Source organism: Camponotus vicinus, unplaced genomic scaffold, assembly GCF_025532165.1.
Source record: "Camponotus vicinus isolate PSW18456_S1 unplaced genomic scaffold, iyCamVici1.0 SCAF_10, whole genome shotgun sequence".
Classification (NCBI taxonomy): domain Eukaryota; kingdom Metazoa; phylum Arthropoda; class Insecta; order Hymenoptera; family Formicidae; genus Camponotus; species Camponotus vicinus.
This window is the reverse complement of record NW_028141946.1, coordinates 15,689,289-15,703,023: the sequence shown is the minus strand read 5'-3', so window position 1 is coordinate 15,703,023 and position 13,735 is coordinate 15,689,289. Positions and strand designations below refer to the sequence as shown.

The 13,735-nt window shown below is 36.8% G+C and overlaps 1 protein-coding gene and 1 pseudogene across 3 annotated transcripts in view; both read right to left on the bottom strand.

The window, feature by feature from the left end:
• The window catches only part of LOC145960772 (uncharacterized), a 64,463-nt gene that overhangs the window by 30,199 nt on the left and 20,529 nt on the right, over positions 1-13,735 (bottom strand). The window contains exon 1 of one of the 2 annotated variants that reach the window (XM_083080469.1): positions 6,689-7,238. The exons of the other annotated variant lie outside the window; for it this stretch is intronic. The gene's annotated coding sequence lies outside the window, so the exon portion shown is untranslated. Of the gene's footprint in view, positions 1-6,688; positions 7,239-13,735 lie in introns of those variants that run through there. 2 annotated transcript variants of the gene reach the window in all.
• On the bottom strand, positions 203-13,355 carry LOC145960771 (prostaglandin reductase 1-like; annotated as a pseudogene). The gene is made up of 4 exons (XR_014435461.1): positions 12,911-13,355; positions 4,729-5,022; positions 3,937-4,207; positions 203-3,630 (listed from the first exon to the last, which is right to left on the bottom strand). The product of XR_014435461.1 is annotated as a prostaglandin reductase 1-like (transcript).

The following is a 13,735-nucleotide window of genomic DNA, read 5'->3' as shown; positions in this document are numbered from 1 at the left end:
TACAGTTTAAAATACAATATATTATGAAATTCAATTTTCTATTCAATTCAATTTAATATTTGCAATATATTTAAACTTTCATATATGTATTGGATTTTTTTAATATATTTAAAAAAAAATATGTAGAAGAAAAAGAGATCCGGATAAATTATAAAATTGATAGAATAAAAAGCTAAGGAAGAGATGTTAGGTGTTGAGTACGTAAAAGCGATTTTAATGTGCTAAAAATAACATTTACAAAAAACTTTAACAAAGCACATGTTGGAAATAATAAATAATTAAAAGATAAATATTTCGATTCACTTCGAATCCTTATCAATGTCGTTTATAATAAATCTTAAATTAATGTAAATCGAAGCTGTCGAACGCAAAAAAACGTCGTGGTAAAAACGCATAGTAAAATAGCAGAAAGAGAAACACTATCAAAAAAACGATCGCATAATTCAAAAATCACAAAAACCTCGAGAAAGACGAAGATGACGAGAAAAGGGAGATCCCTCGCGCGAAGAATCATTGGAAAGCCAGTCCATCCAGAAATTAATGTCTCGAGGATAAAATGTGTACAGTTAGGTGGTAAATCCAACAATCAAACGCCAGAGACTCCCAAACATCTCAAATGTTAAAATCACGTTGTTAAAATAATAAAAATTAATAATGTCTGAAATTAAAAAACAAAGTAACAGAAATGAGAAAATATCAATCTGAGTCCAAGCACAAAAAATCCGTTATAGAATTATAAAAATTATTGATAAAAACACTATACCTGTCAAAAGGAAAATAATATCATTCAGCAGAACAGGAAGACAACAAATAATACACGCGATAGAATACGAACGCTGACAAAGGAATCATAACGGACACGGGATACAAGGAACACAGGTGGTGAGAGGGATAGATAACGTACTATGAACCCAGTAAACATGATGACGTCTAAAGACGGCTTAATAACGTTTTAATGACGTAGAATACGTCATGAAGACGTTTTTAGACGTTATCATGTTTGCTGGGAAGAGAGAGAAGAAAGATATTTCGTTGGAGCTTTCAAGTGTCGGTGGCACTTTTTAATGATAGGAAGGTACGACTTATCTACCCTGGTGAAAATTAAACGCTTCTCGAAGTGTCAAAGAAGCGTAAACGAACAGAATAAACGCTTCTTAGAAGCTTCATTGACTTCCCATTAACTCTTCGCGATTTTAAATCTTCATACATATTTCTCGAACGCTCCAGAAAGTGTATACGAAGCATTCCGTTACGCTTCCCTTACGCTTTAATATTTCATGTTTTCCTTTACGTTTCCCAAACGCTCCATAAAATGTGAACGAAGCACTCCGATACGCTTCCCACACACTTCAATGATTGACATTTAGAAACTCTTCATTTACACTTCCTAAACGCTCCATAAAATGTAAATGAAGCACTCCAATACGCTTTCCGCACACTTCAATGATTGACATTTTAGGAACTCTTCATTTACACTTCCTAAACGCTCCATAAAATGTAAACGAAGCACTCCAATACACTTCCCCCACACTTCAATGATCGACATTTTAGGAACTCTTCATTTACACTTCCTAAACGCTCCATAAAATGTAAACGAAGCACTCCAATACGCTTCCCGTACATTCAATGATTGACATTTTAGAAACTCTTCATTTACACTTCTTAAACGCTCCATAAAATGTGAACGAAGCACTCCAATACGCTTCATATACACTTCAATGATTGATTGACTTAGAAACTCTTCATCCACATTTCTTCAACGCTTAAACACTGCACAAAATATGTATGAAATACTTTCCTTACACTTTAACAATTTAAAGAAATATTTTTAAGGACGTCAAAGTTTCGCGCGAGCACGCAAGGATCTGTTAGTTCGTTCGTTTACCGTTACGCGACGTGCGATGCGCTATTTTTCTAGTATTTAAGTTTAGTTAAGAAAATTATATAAAGTTTACAAAGAGTAACAAATAAGATTAAAGATATACTTCAATTTAATTTCTGATCTCGATGCAGGAGCTTCAGATATTAAATTGATTTTATAAGTCGGACAAGTAAATGTCTGGCGAATAAACGAAAATAATCCGTTTATTACCTATTTAAAATGTAAAGTGCAATATTAACGGTACAGTATAAATATAGTAGAGTATAAACATTTCATTCGTATTCGCCAATAAGTTTGATGACATTTCATTTACGTTCTTTAAAAATTATATTAGATATTTCCCTGGCGAAAATAAATATCGGAGCGTAAGTCGAATGTAAGGAAAGAGTAACAGAAGTGTAGACGAAGCTTTTAGGAGGCGTAAATTGAAACAACGAAACGTAAATGAAACGTTAACACTTCGTTTACGTTCCTTAAGAAGTTTGATGACGCTCCGTTTACATTTGAAGGATATTTCGTTCACGCTTGTCGGAGAGTTTGATGACGCTTCGTTAGCGTTTTTTTAACACTTAATAGCCGCTTTCTTTACGTTCCGATGTTTCAATTTACGCCTTTTAATAGCTTCGTTTACGCTTCCGTCACTTTTCCGTTACATTAGATTTACTCTCCAATTCATGCTTTGTTAACGCTCGGTTTACATTTTATTTTCGCCAGGGAAGAAATTTATATATCCAATGATTATTTAAATATGTAATACAATTATAATTAATTGCCATATTATGTTATATTACAAAGTAAAATATTTTATTTCAGAGTCGAAAAACAAATAGATAAATATATTTTTTAAATTATTATTCTTTATATTATTTGCATTCTTTTAACATTACACAATGTTTTTAGCATTACAATGTGAACATGCAACGTGTATATAATATACATATACGTTTTTTCCTCTTCTTCAAATATTTTTTTTCGAAAATAAAAAAGTTACTCATTATAGGAACTAATTGAAAAATAAAAACTTAATAAACTTTGTTATATTTGTATCATTTATCTTTTTCGAAACGAATCAAATTCTTGTGTTTAACACATTATTTTTTAAAATGCCATTTAAAAATACCTTAGGTCCGACTACATCAACATTATTTCCTTAAACGAAATTTAAATATGTGTTTATTTAAATATTTAAAAAGGAAGATAAAAATAAATACATATTTATTAAGTTTCGCTCAAAATTCAAAATAATGTTGACACAACTCTTAATCTGATATTAGTGCACAGTATGCAAGATACGTTAAAGTTCACGGAAAATACAAAATTCGTATTTTTCTTAATTTTTCAGAAATATTCAGAAATATATACTTGTATAGGATGCATTGCACGACGATACTCATGACTCGTTAATCCTAAACCTGGACGACCGCCTTCCCGAAGTTCTTGCCGTTCAACATATCAATAAATGCGTCAAACATATTTTCGAAGCCTTTGGTCACAGTCTCTCGATAATGAAGCTTGCCCTCGCGGATCCATCGCAGATTCTGCTCGATTCCTTCGTTCCAACGTTTCACCCAGCGCCAAATGATAAAGCCTTCCATTTTCAGTTGATTGAATAGTATCACAGGTTGCAAGACGGTGGACTTGGGTAAGGATGAAGAATCCGCATTGTAAGTCGAGATGCTACCGCACACGGCTATCCGACCGAACAGCCTCATCTGATATATAACTGTAGTAGAGATGTCCCCGCCGACCTACAATTTCATCGCGATTTTATTCACGATATTCATTGTATTTTTAGGGAAAGAAGAATCTCTTCAAATTTCAATTAGACTTGAACAAAAAGAATAACTGGCACGAATAATGCATAAGAAAATGAGTTTTAACAAATAGTGATCCTTTTTGTTTAAAAAAATATTAATTTATATATAATTTACGCCAGCTAAAAGACATTTAAAGAGAGAAAATACATATTCAAAAAATGAACAATTTATACACACGGAACAGATAATTGCAATGTATTATTTATAATTTGCATATATGTATATTGTTCGACGCACATTATCGAAATAACAATCTATGCCTTGCGGAGCGACTTTACGTAAAGTTGTCGCGATCGGTGCGGTCTTGTAATTAATGGCAGCATCGAAACCCAATTCCTCGAGCCATTTGCATTTCTCGTCGGAGCCGCATATACCGATGACAGTAAGGCCTAGATTCTTGGCAATTTGGCCCACGTGAGCACCAACCGCACCGGCGGCTCCACTAATGACAATTACCTCACCAGGTTTTGGTTTGCATATATCCATCAGACCAAAGTACGCCGTGTTGCTATAAAAAAACGCGAATTGGATTTATATTCATAATATAAATATGTATACAATTTATTATATTATTTTTTTGGTATATGATATGCATATATTTTGAGAAAAAAACAAGTTTTACTTGTTAACCTTTCAGAGAGAAGCTAAATTGATTAATTCCATTCTCTTCGTCAATTTCTTAATTAAAAAAAAAAGAATTAATCAGTGAATTCTGAGTTCATATCCGTATTAAACATTAATCTCTATATCAATATATAAGAATAGATACTTACACTCATAATTTACACAAATATCAAAGTTTAAATGCAAGTCAATGGCAAACGAAGACCGCAAGAGCGCTTTGTGTTTTCTTTTCTAATTTTATATCTTATCTAATCTATCCACACACACACACACACACACACACACACACACACACACATAATTTTATATCTGTCTTTTCCATCACGAAATGATAAGAAGATGCATCTTATTAAAAGGCGCATTAGAACAAATCATAATCGCATTAGAAAATTTTCTATTTTTTACCCTGGCATTCCCAAGGCACCTAAAGCGAGAGACGGTGACAGATCACCTATATCCGGCAGAAAATATGGTGGTAGGATTATTTCCTCGGATTTACTTTCCTCGACCTTTGGATTGATAATCGTATGAGTTCTCCAGCCAAAATGCCCGACAAGTCTTCGGCCAACTGGATAATTAGGGTTTTTGGATTCCACAATCTTAGCGACCTGAGTTCCGATCATCGTGATTCCAATTGGATATTTTTGTACGGTCTCATGTACGGATCTACGGAGAGGTATTCGGCTTCCACAAGAATTTCTATAAAGAAGAAAGAAAAAATATGGTCCGATATAGATGACTTAACGACTTCGATGATATTAAATAATACCAATTAATATATCGATAATTGCAAGGGAATTAATTTGCCGAAATTATTTCGTCATTCAATCGTCAATGTTGCATTATTAAACAAAGATGAAATTATATATTCTTAATAGTAAATTTATTATTTTTCTTTATTTTCTAGACGGAAATTACCGGCTATTTACGCAGTGATTGATTGTCTACTATAATTTGCATTTGCAGCGTTTAACTCATTACGAAGTCTAAATTAATATATGTTTGAATTTGAAACATTATTTTCTAAAAAATACCTAGATTATATTTATATAATTTATTTATAATAATAATTTTTATGACGGAATCATGTATCATACATATACAGGGTTTACCAAGAGTGTGGAAACCCCTTAATATTTCGAAAAATACGCATTTTTTAAAAAAATGTTTCATACAAAAGTTATAGGGTTTTACGTGGCGCATTACACAGCAACATTATTATGACCTCGAATAGCGTTGTCAAGGTTATGTGAAGGTCAGTTTCAATTTTTTAAATGGAACCCTATATTTTTTATTACATTATCTTGCAGCTTATCTTGAGAGCTTTTCAAAACACTATAATAAAGTATTTCTTCATTGAGTACTTTTCGAGTTATGAGGCTCGAAATAATTTCTTAATTTTACATAAACCATAAAATATCTAGTAAAATATTCATTTTTCGATTATCTTACCTTAATACTTTTATGTACAAAATAATGAGAGGAATCAATTGGTGTAAAGAAAAAACAGTTGTTTTTAAGAAAAAATATATAATTTGCAATTAACAATTACATATTTTTTTTTAAACAACTGTTTTTTCTTTACACCAATTGATTCCTCTCATTATTTTGTACATAAAAATATTGAGGTAAGATAATCGAAAAATGAATATTTTACTAGATATTTTATGGTTTATGTAAAATTAAGAAATTATTTCAAGCTTCATAACTCGGAAAGTACTTAATGAAAACTAACTTAATTATAGTGTTTCGGAAAGCTCTCGAGATAAGCTGCAAGATATAATGTAATAAAAAATATAGGGTTCCATTTAAAAAATTGAAACTGACCTTCACATAACCTTGACAACGCTATTCGAGGTCATAATAATGTAGCTGTGTAATGCGCCACATAAAACCCTATAACTTTTGTATGAAACATTTTTTTTTTAAATGCGTATTTTTCGAAATATTAAGGGGTTTCCACACTTTTGGTAAAATGTATAATTATATATTCATATTCAATTATATTGTTGCGACGTAAAAACAGTGGGCCCACTACAAAGCCTCGCCGAGCGAGATAATCGAGACAAGATCGCGCTCACATTTTTTGTCTCGCCGCTTTGACAAAGCAAAACGCCGCGTTTGATGTATGCGAGCACCGACGAATGCGATTCCGAAAACCAATCGGAAACATCCGTGCAATAGTAACCTCCCTTACACGGGAACCTTCTAGATCCGAACAGCGTCATAAGCGCACAGAAAGAATTCGTCCGTCGTAGCGTTAAGACCTCATCATACAAATAGTGTTGACGGATGTAAAATCGTATATACAGTGAATAAACTCTAATTCGAAAATAATATGTGAAATTAATTCTCACATACCTACAACATTTGGTGCCTCCTGTGAGATTGTTTGCGGTGCAAATGCGAACGACCGTTGAACGATTAGCGACCTGAACTATAGTGATCACGTCAAGGCGAACACGGATTCGGGACTATAAAAATCAGCGGCTCTTCCAACCAGCCACGTCAGTCCGAGAACTGAGCCACACGTTGCGAGACAGGAAGACGGGATCACGCAGCGAGAGACAGGTCAACGGCAAGTACATTCCACGTATATATCAGGTTGTCGATTGAGCAATTTTCCATCCTTTACCTTTTCCGAATTACATCATGGCTGATCGAATTAAACTTCTCGTTCAGAAACGAACGTCGCTAAAGTCGCAAATTACTAGTCTAACAAATCTTGTCGAACGGGAGCCGTATGATAAAACCGCGTTAAAATTACGCATGACTCGCATTACGGAACTTTATCACGCGTACGAAGAATTTAATGACGAGCTCATATTGTTAGATCCGAACAGTCATCATAAGGACGAATTTGCGAACGTTCAAGAAAGATTTTATTCGCTAGCGAGCAAAGTCGAAGATATAATAGATTCTACCGCATCGACCGCGAGCGCCAGTACCTCGAGCAACGTAATACAACCCGGCGGCTCTGGGACTGCAGTGATTATGAAGCAGCGAGTAAAATTACCGGAAGCGTCTTTGCCTAATTTCGATGGTCGCTACGAGAATTGGGTGTCGTTTAAAAACACCTTTCTCGCTATGATAGATACACAAGCGGATCTATCCGATGTAGAAAAATTACAATATCTAAAATCGGCATTGAAAGGCGAGGCGGCTAATAAATTAGAAGATTTTGTCAATTGAAGGCGCAAATTATCACAAAGCGTGGAAGTTGTTAACACGGTCTTACGAAGTAAAACAGATTTTGATTTCACGCCATCTTTCGTTGCTATTAAATTCGCCCGTTTTAGAAAAGGAAACGACCGACGGTCTGTCTAAACTTGCTGACGACGCACAACAGCATGTCGCATCTTTGGCCGCGCTGGGAGTCAATGTAGAGTCCGAAGTACTCGTAAACGTACTCGAGAGTAAATTACTAAAAAATATAGCCGAAAAATGGGAGGAAACGTTAGATCGAGACGAGTTTCCGAAGATCGACGATCTGTATGAATTTTTGTATAAAACCGCCGTTCGCGTGTCTAAGCGTGCCCGAGAAACCAAACGAGACGAGGACAAATTTATACCTCCCTTTAAAAGGGGACGAATATCTAATAAGGCATTTGTGACTGACGTAACAAAGGATTGCACAGCTTGTAAAAATAAACAACATCCGTTATTTAAATGCATTAAATTCAAGCAGTTGACTGTGCCTAAGCGTATTGAATTCGTGAGAAACGCGATGCTTTGTTATAATTGCTTACGTTCTCATCGAGGTAAAGCTTGCAATTATACTAATTGTACTATTTGTCAAAAACGACACAACACACTTTTACATCTCGACAAAAACGCGGCCGCATCGACAACGACCAACACGACAGTAACAAAAGAAGCGCAAACCGCATGACTAGAAAGGAACGGCGATAAGGCGTGTCTTGCAGCGATTTTACCTGCTTTTACGCCTCAATTAATGATGACCGCGACGATATTTGTACAAGATCACGATCTCAATAGGATTAAATGCCGCGCATTATTAGATACATGCGCTACTGCCAATTTTATTTCGGAAAGACTCGCGAAATATTTGAAGCTCCCTATAACATCATGCGCACTACCGGTCGGTGCAATTAACTCTATGAATACGATATCAAAGGGTGTCATTCAAATCACCATTCAATCTTTACACAATGAGTTCCGCAAGGAGTTATTATGTTTATCGATCCCGACGATATCAGATTTAGTGCCATCCGAGATTTTCCCGCGACATTCCATCAAAATACCGTCGAACATCAAATTAGCCGATCCGGAGTTCCATCTACCACGTCCGATTGACTTATTAATCGGCGCCGGAACAACATTGTCGCTATTCTCAATCGGTCAAATTAATCTGTCTCAAGGAAAGCACGATTTATATTTGCAAAAGACTCGCCTCGGCTGGGTCGTCGCGGGCGGAATGGCATCGCGGAATAGTCCGAAAAATGTAATATGTCAATTATCTAGCTTGGAACAACAGATCACTAAATTTTGGACGATCGAGGAACTAGTAATCGATACACCGAGATCTACCGAGGAGCTCGAATGCGAAGCGCATTTTGCAAAAAACGTAACCCGCGATAGCAGCGGCCGCTATATGGTGCGATTGCCATTTCGTAAGGATGATAAACGCCTCGGTGACTCGCGAATCGTTGCACTCAAACGCCTGAATTCTCTCGATCGAAAACTCGATTCAGACGCGATGTTAAAGACCGCCTATTCATAAACAATGCAAGAATATTTAGATTTAAAACAGATGTCTCTGATAAATGATCCATCTGACGACGGGTTTTATATGCCGCATCACGCAGTTATCAAATCTTCGAGCAACACTACGAAAATCCGCGTGGTATTCGACGCGTCGGCGAAGTCAAACATTGGCAGGTCTTTGAATGATATGTTAATGATAGGCCCGACTATTCAAGACACATTGTTCACGCATCTCATTCGATTCCGCACATATAAATACGTTCTTACCGCGGATATAGAAAAGATGTATAGACAGATATGGTTACACGAGGATGATCGAATATATCAACGCATACTCTGGCGTCAAAATGATAAAAAAAAAACCTTCCAACTTAACACTCTCACATTTGGCGTACCTTCATCGCCTTATCTTGCCATAAAGACGATTCAGAGACTTGCCGAGGATGAGCGCGACGCGTTTTCTATGGCCGCCCGAATTCTTAAAACACATTTATACGTGGACGACTTATTGACCGGTACGAATACTATCAGCGAAGCTCGTGCGTTACGGGACGACATAATTACATTACTTTCTCGGGGCGGCTTCAATATTCGGCAATGGGCGTCGAACGACCAACGTATTATCAACGATTTAGCACCCGATGCGATTAATTTGAATCTTGTACTCGATAAAGATAATTCTTTAAAAACACTAGGCATAGCGTGGCGCGCATACGACGACATGCTACGCTATTCAGTGCACTCGATTAATTGCGTCGAAAAAATCACGAAACGAATTATTTTTTCTGAGATAGCTAAGATTTTCGACCCGTTAGGTATACTAGGCCCTATCATATTGCATGCCAAAAAATTAATGCACAATTTGTGGCGGTGTAGATTAGACTGGGATGAGTCTATTCCACCTAGTATACACACTGCATGGACAGATTTCGCGACACAATTAGATTCACTTAAAGAATTATCTATTAATCGTCAAGTATTGATTCCCGACTACACCGATATTCAAATTCACGGATTGTGCGATGCGAGTAACGTGGGTTACGGTGCTTGCCTATACATTCGTTCGAGCAATCAATACAACGACATACGTTGTCGCCTACTTTGCGCTAAATCTCGAGTCGCGCCAATAAAACCTGTGACGATACCGAGGCTCGAACTATGCGGCGCATTTTTATTAGCCAAATTATATCGCGAAGTACACCGTGCGTTGGGACTCTCCCTTAACAAAACAGTACTATGGAGCGACTCGACGATTGTACTACATTGGATTAAAACTTCACTTCGTCTTTTAAAAACATACGTGTCTCACCGCGTGACTCAAATCCAAGAAATTACTGATTTACAAGTTTGGCGACATATCAGATCGGAAGACAACCCAGCCGATGCACTATCGAGGGGTCAATTGCCGAACGCTTTTCTCGACAATCGGTCATGGTTCTCAGGACCATCGTGGCTGACTGGCGGGGAAAGCGAATGGTCCGATGAAGGCCTAAAATTAAGCGAAATACCAGAACTAAGAAAAAACGCGTGTTTTGCAACGGTTCCTAATGATTTAAGCATATTTGAAAAATATTCGTCATATTCACGATTATTAAGAGTTATCGCGCTGTGTATGCGTTTTCGACTAAAGAACACATATCACGGTCAGTTATGTATAAAGGAGATAGACGAAGCGGAAACTAAAATAATAAAATTAATTCAAGCTTCTTATTTTACACGTGAACTGAAAGAACTTATAAATAAACGCTCAATAAATAAGAGTAGCGTTGCCGCATTGAATCCATTTATCGACGAAAACGGTATCATTCGCGTCGGCGGACGCCTCAAACTGTCAGAATTAACCTTTGCGCAAAAACATCCGATTTTGTTACCAAGTCATCATTTCTTAACGGATCTAATTATTAAGGAAACGCATGAAAAATATTATCACACAGGCATTCAAACGACTTTATACACGATTAGGCGCAAATTCTGGCTACTTGATGGTCGAAATCAAGTCCGTAAAGTCGTGCGGTCATGCATACGTTGTTTTCGCTTTCACGCCGATACAACCGATTATAAAATGAGTAACTTACCAAAAAATCGGGTGCGTAACACATCTCCGTTCACTCATACGGGGATCGATTATTGCGGCCCGTTTTATATCAAAGAAAAAAAATATCGGAATCGAAATAAAATCAAAGTATATGTATGTGTATTCGTATGCATGGCCGTCAAAGTGGTACATTTAGAGGTCGTGAGCGATCTAACCACCGACGGATTTTTAGCCACTTTACGGCGTTTTATGTCGAGACGAGGTATTCCGACACATGTTTATTCAGACAATGGAACCAACTTTGTGGGAGCGAATAATCATTTAAGAGAATTATATGTTCTTTTCAACTCCGATGAACATAAAAATCAGACGAATCGGTTCTCTACCGAACATCATATCACGTGGCATTTTATACCTCCCATGGCTCCACATTTCGGTGGATTATGGGAATCCACGGTGAAGTTATTTAAACACCATTTTAAACGTGTCGTCGGAGAACTTCTGTTTACGTTCGAAGAACTGAATACATTCACGGTAGAAATTGAAGGAATCTTAAACTCGAGACCTATATCCTCTATCTCCTCCGATCCTAATGATCTATTAGTCCTAACACCTGCGCATTGCTTAATCGGTAGACCATTAATTAATATGCCGGAGCCTGATCTCTCGTCTGTCCCAGCCAACCGTTTGTCCACCTGGCAACATATAACCAAGGTGCGAGGATTTCTGGGCCCGATGGAGCCTGGAATATCTAAATGAACTTCAAGTTCGACGTAAATGGATAAGGAACGGAGAAAACATCGACCTCGAAATGATCGTGCTCATCAAGGAGAAGAACCTCCCGTGTACGCAATGGGCCTTAGGCAGGGTCGTGGAAATCCATCCAGGAGAAGATGGAATAGTGCGAGCCGCTACCGTTAAAACTACAATAGGAACATTAAAGCGAGCCGTAAAATATCTATGTCCACTTCCAATCGAACACTACGTACAGAACGATAAGACAAAAACTGTATGAATTGTAAACAACTTTATTAATGTAACATAATTATGGATACATTGCGATTGATCGGTACCCTCTCAACGGGGGGAGTATGTTGCGACGTAAAAACAGTGGGCCCACTACAAAGCCTCGCCGAGCGAGATAATCGAGACAAGATCGCGCTCACATTTTTTGTCTCGCCGCTTTGACAAAGCAAAACGCCGCGTTTGATGTATGCGAGCACCGACGAATCCGCCGATGCGATTCCGAAAACCAATCGGAAACATCCGTGCAATAGTAACCTCCCTTACACGGGAACCTTCTAGATCCGAACAGCGTCGTAAGCGCACAGAAAGAATTCGTCCGTCGTAGCGTTAACGTTAAGAAGCCGAGCCTTGAAGCGTTATATTACGAGATATCTTTTATTACGAAATAAAGGCCGAGACCTTTCGAACAAGAGGCCGAGACCTCATCATACAAATAGTGTTGACGGATGTAAAATCGTATATACAGTGAATAAACTCTAATTCGAAAATAATATGTGAAATTAATTCTCACATACCTACAACATATATATTCATTAACAAATCATGTATGTGGTTCTACGTCTATAGTACAAGGTCAGCGATAATTAGTAAATTGTACATAATGACGATGCGATTAAATTGATCAATTATTTGTAACTTGTATAATTTAATTAAAATTATAATTTTTTCACGGAATTATGTATCATACATATATAGTTTATTAAAGAAACTGTAGTTGCGTTTGATTCCATGCCCATTACAAGATGACTCAGCAATCAATGATGCACACGGCACAATGCGAATAAATTAATCAATTACCTTCATTCTGTAGAGGCGGCAACTCTTCTTCTACCAATTGCAGATCCGTCGGTTGCGGATCGTTCACGAAATGCTTCACTAGCACGTACTTTTTTGCCTTTACCATCTCGCTTGATTGCGTTGAATTCTTTCGAATCGAAAAACCGGTCGAGTCGAGTCTCTTCGCTCGCTGTGAGTCTCTCACTGTGTTATGATCAGTTATATAGCGTGCAAAGACGATCACGATAGTGATAATCATTCTTCAACGATAACACGCGATATATTACTCTAAACATGCCTGATTGGTTTTTATAAACCTTATATATAGAATACACATGTGTAAGTTCTTAACTTTGGTGTAAGTTCTTAACTTTTCTTCCTTACTTTCCAATTCACGCATGATGCGCATAAAGTGACAGAAAATGTATAGTCATGTCACGTTATGAAACTCACTCAAAACTGTTTGTCATTTCGATAACTTGTGCAGTTAAAAGATTTATACTTATCATCGAGGATACTAAACAGTCTAGATAAGCTGACCATTTACAAAATAATATTCCACCACTGCAAATGAATACGCACGTATAGACAAAGTAAAAAGCAAGACAATTAAAAAAAATAAAATATAATTTATTCAAAATCCCTGGTGAAAATTAAACGCTTCTCGAAGTGTCAAAGAAGCGTAAACGAACAAAATAAACGCTTCTTAGAAGCTTCATTGACTTCCCATTAACTCTTCGCGATTTTAAATCTTCATGCATATTTCTCGAACGCTCCATAAAGTGTGTACGAAGCATTCCGTTACGCTTCCCTTACGCTTTAATATTTCATGTTTTTCTTTACGTT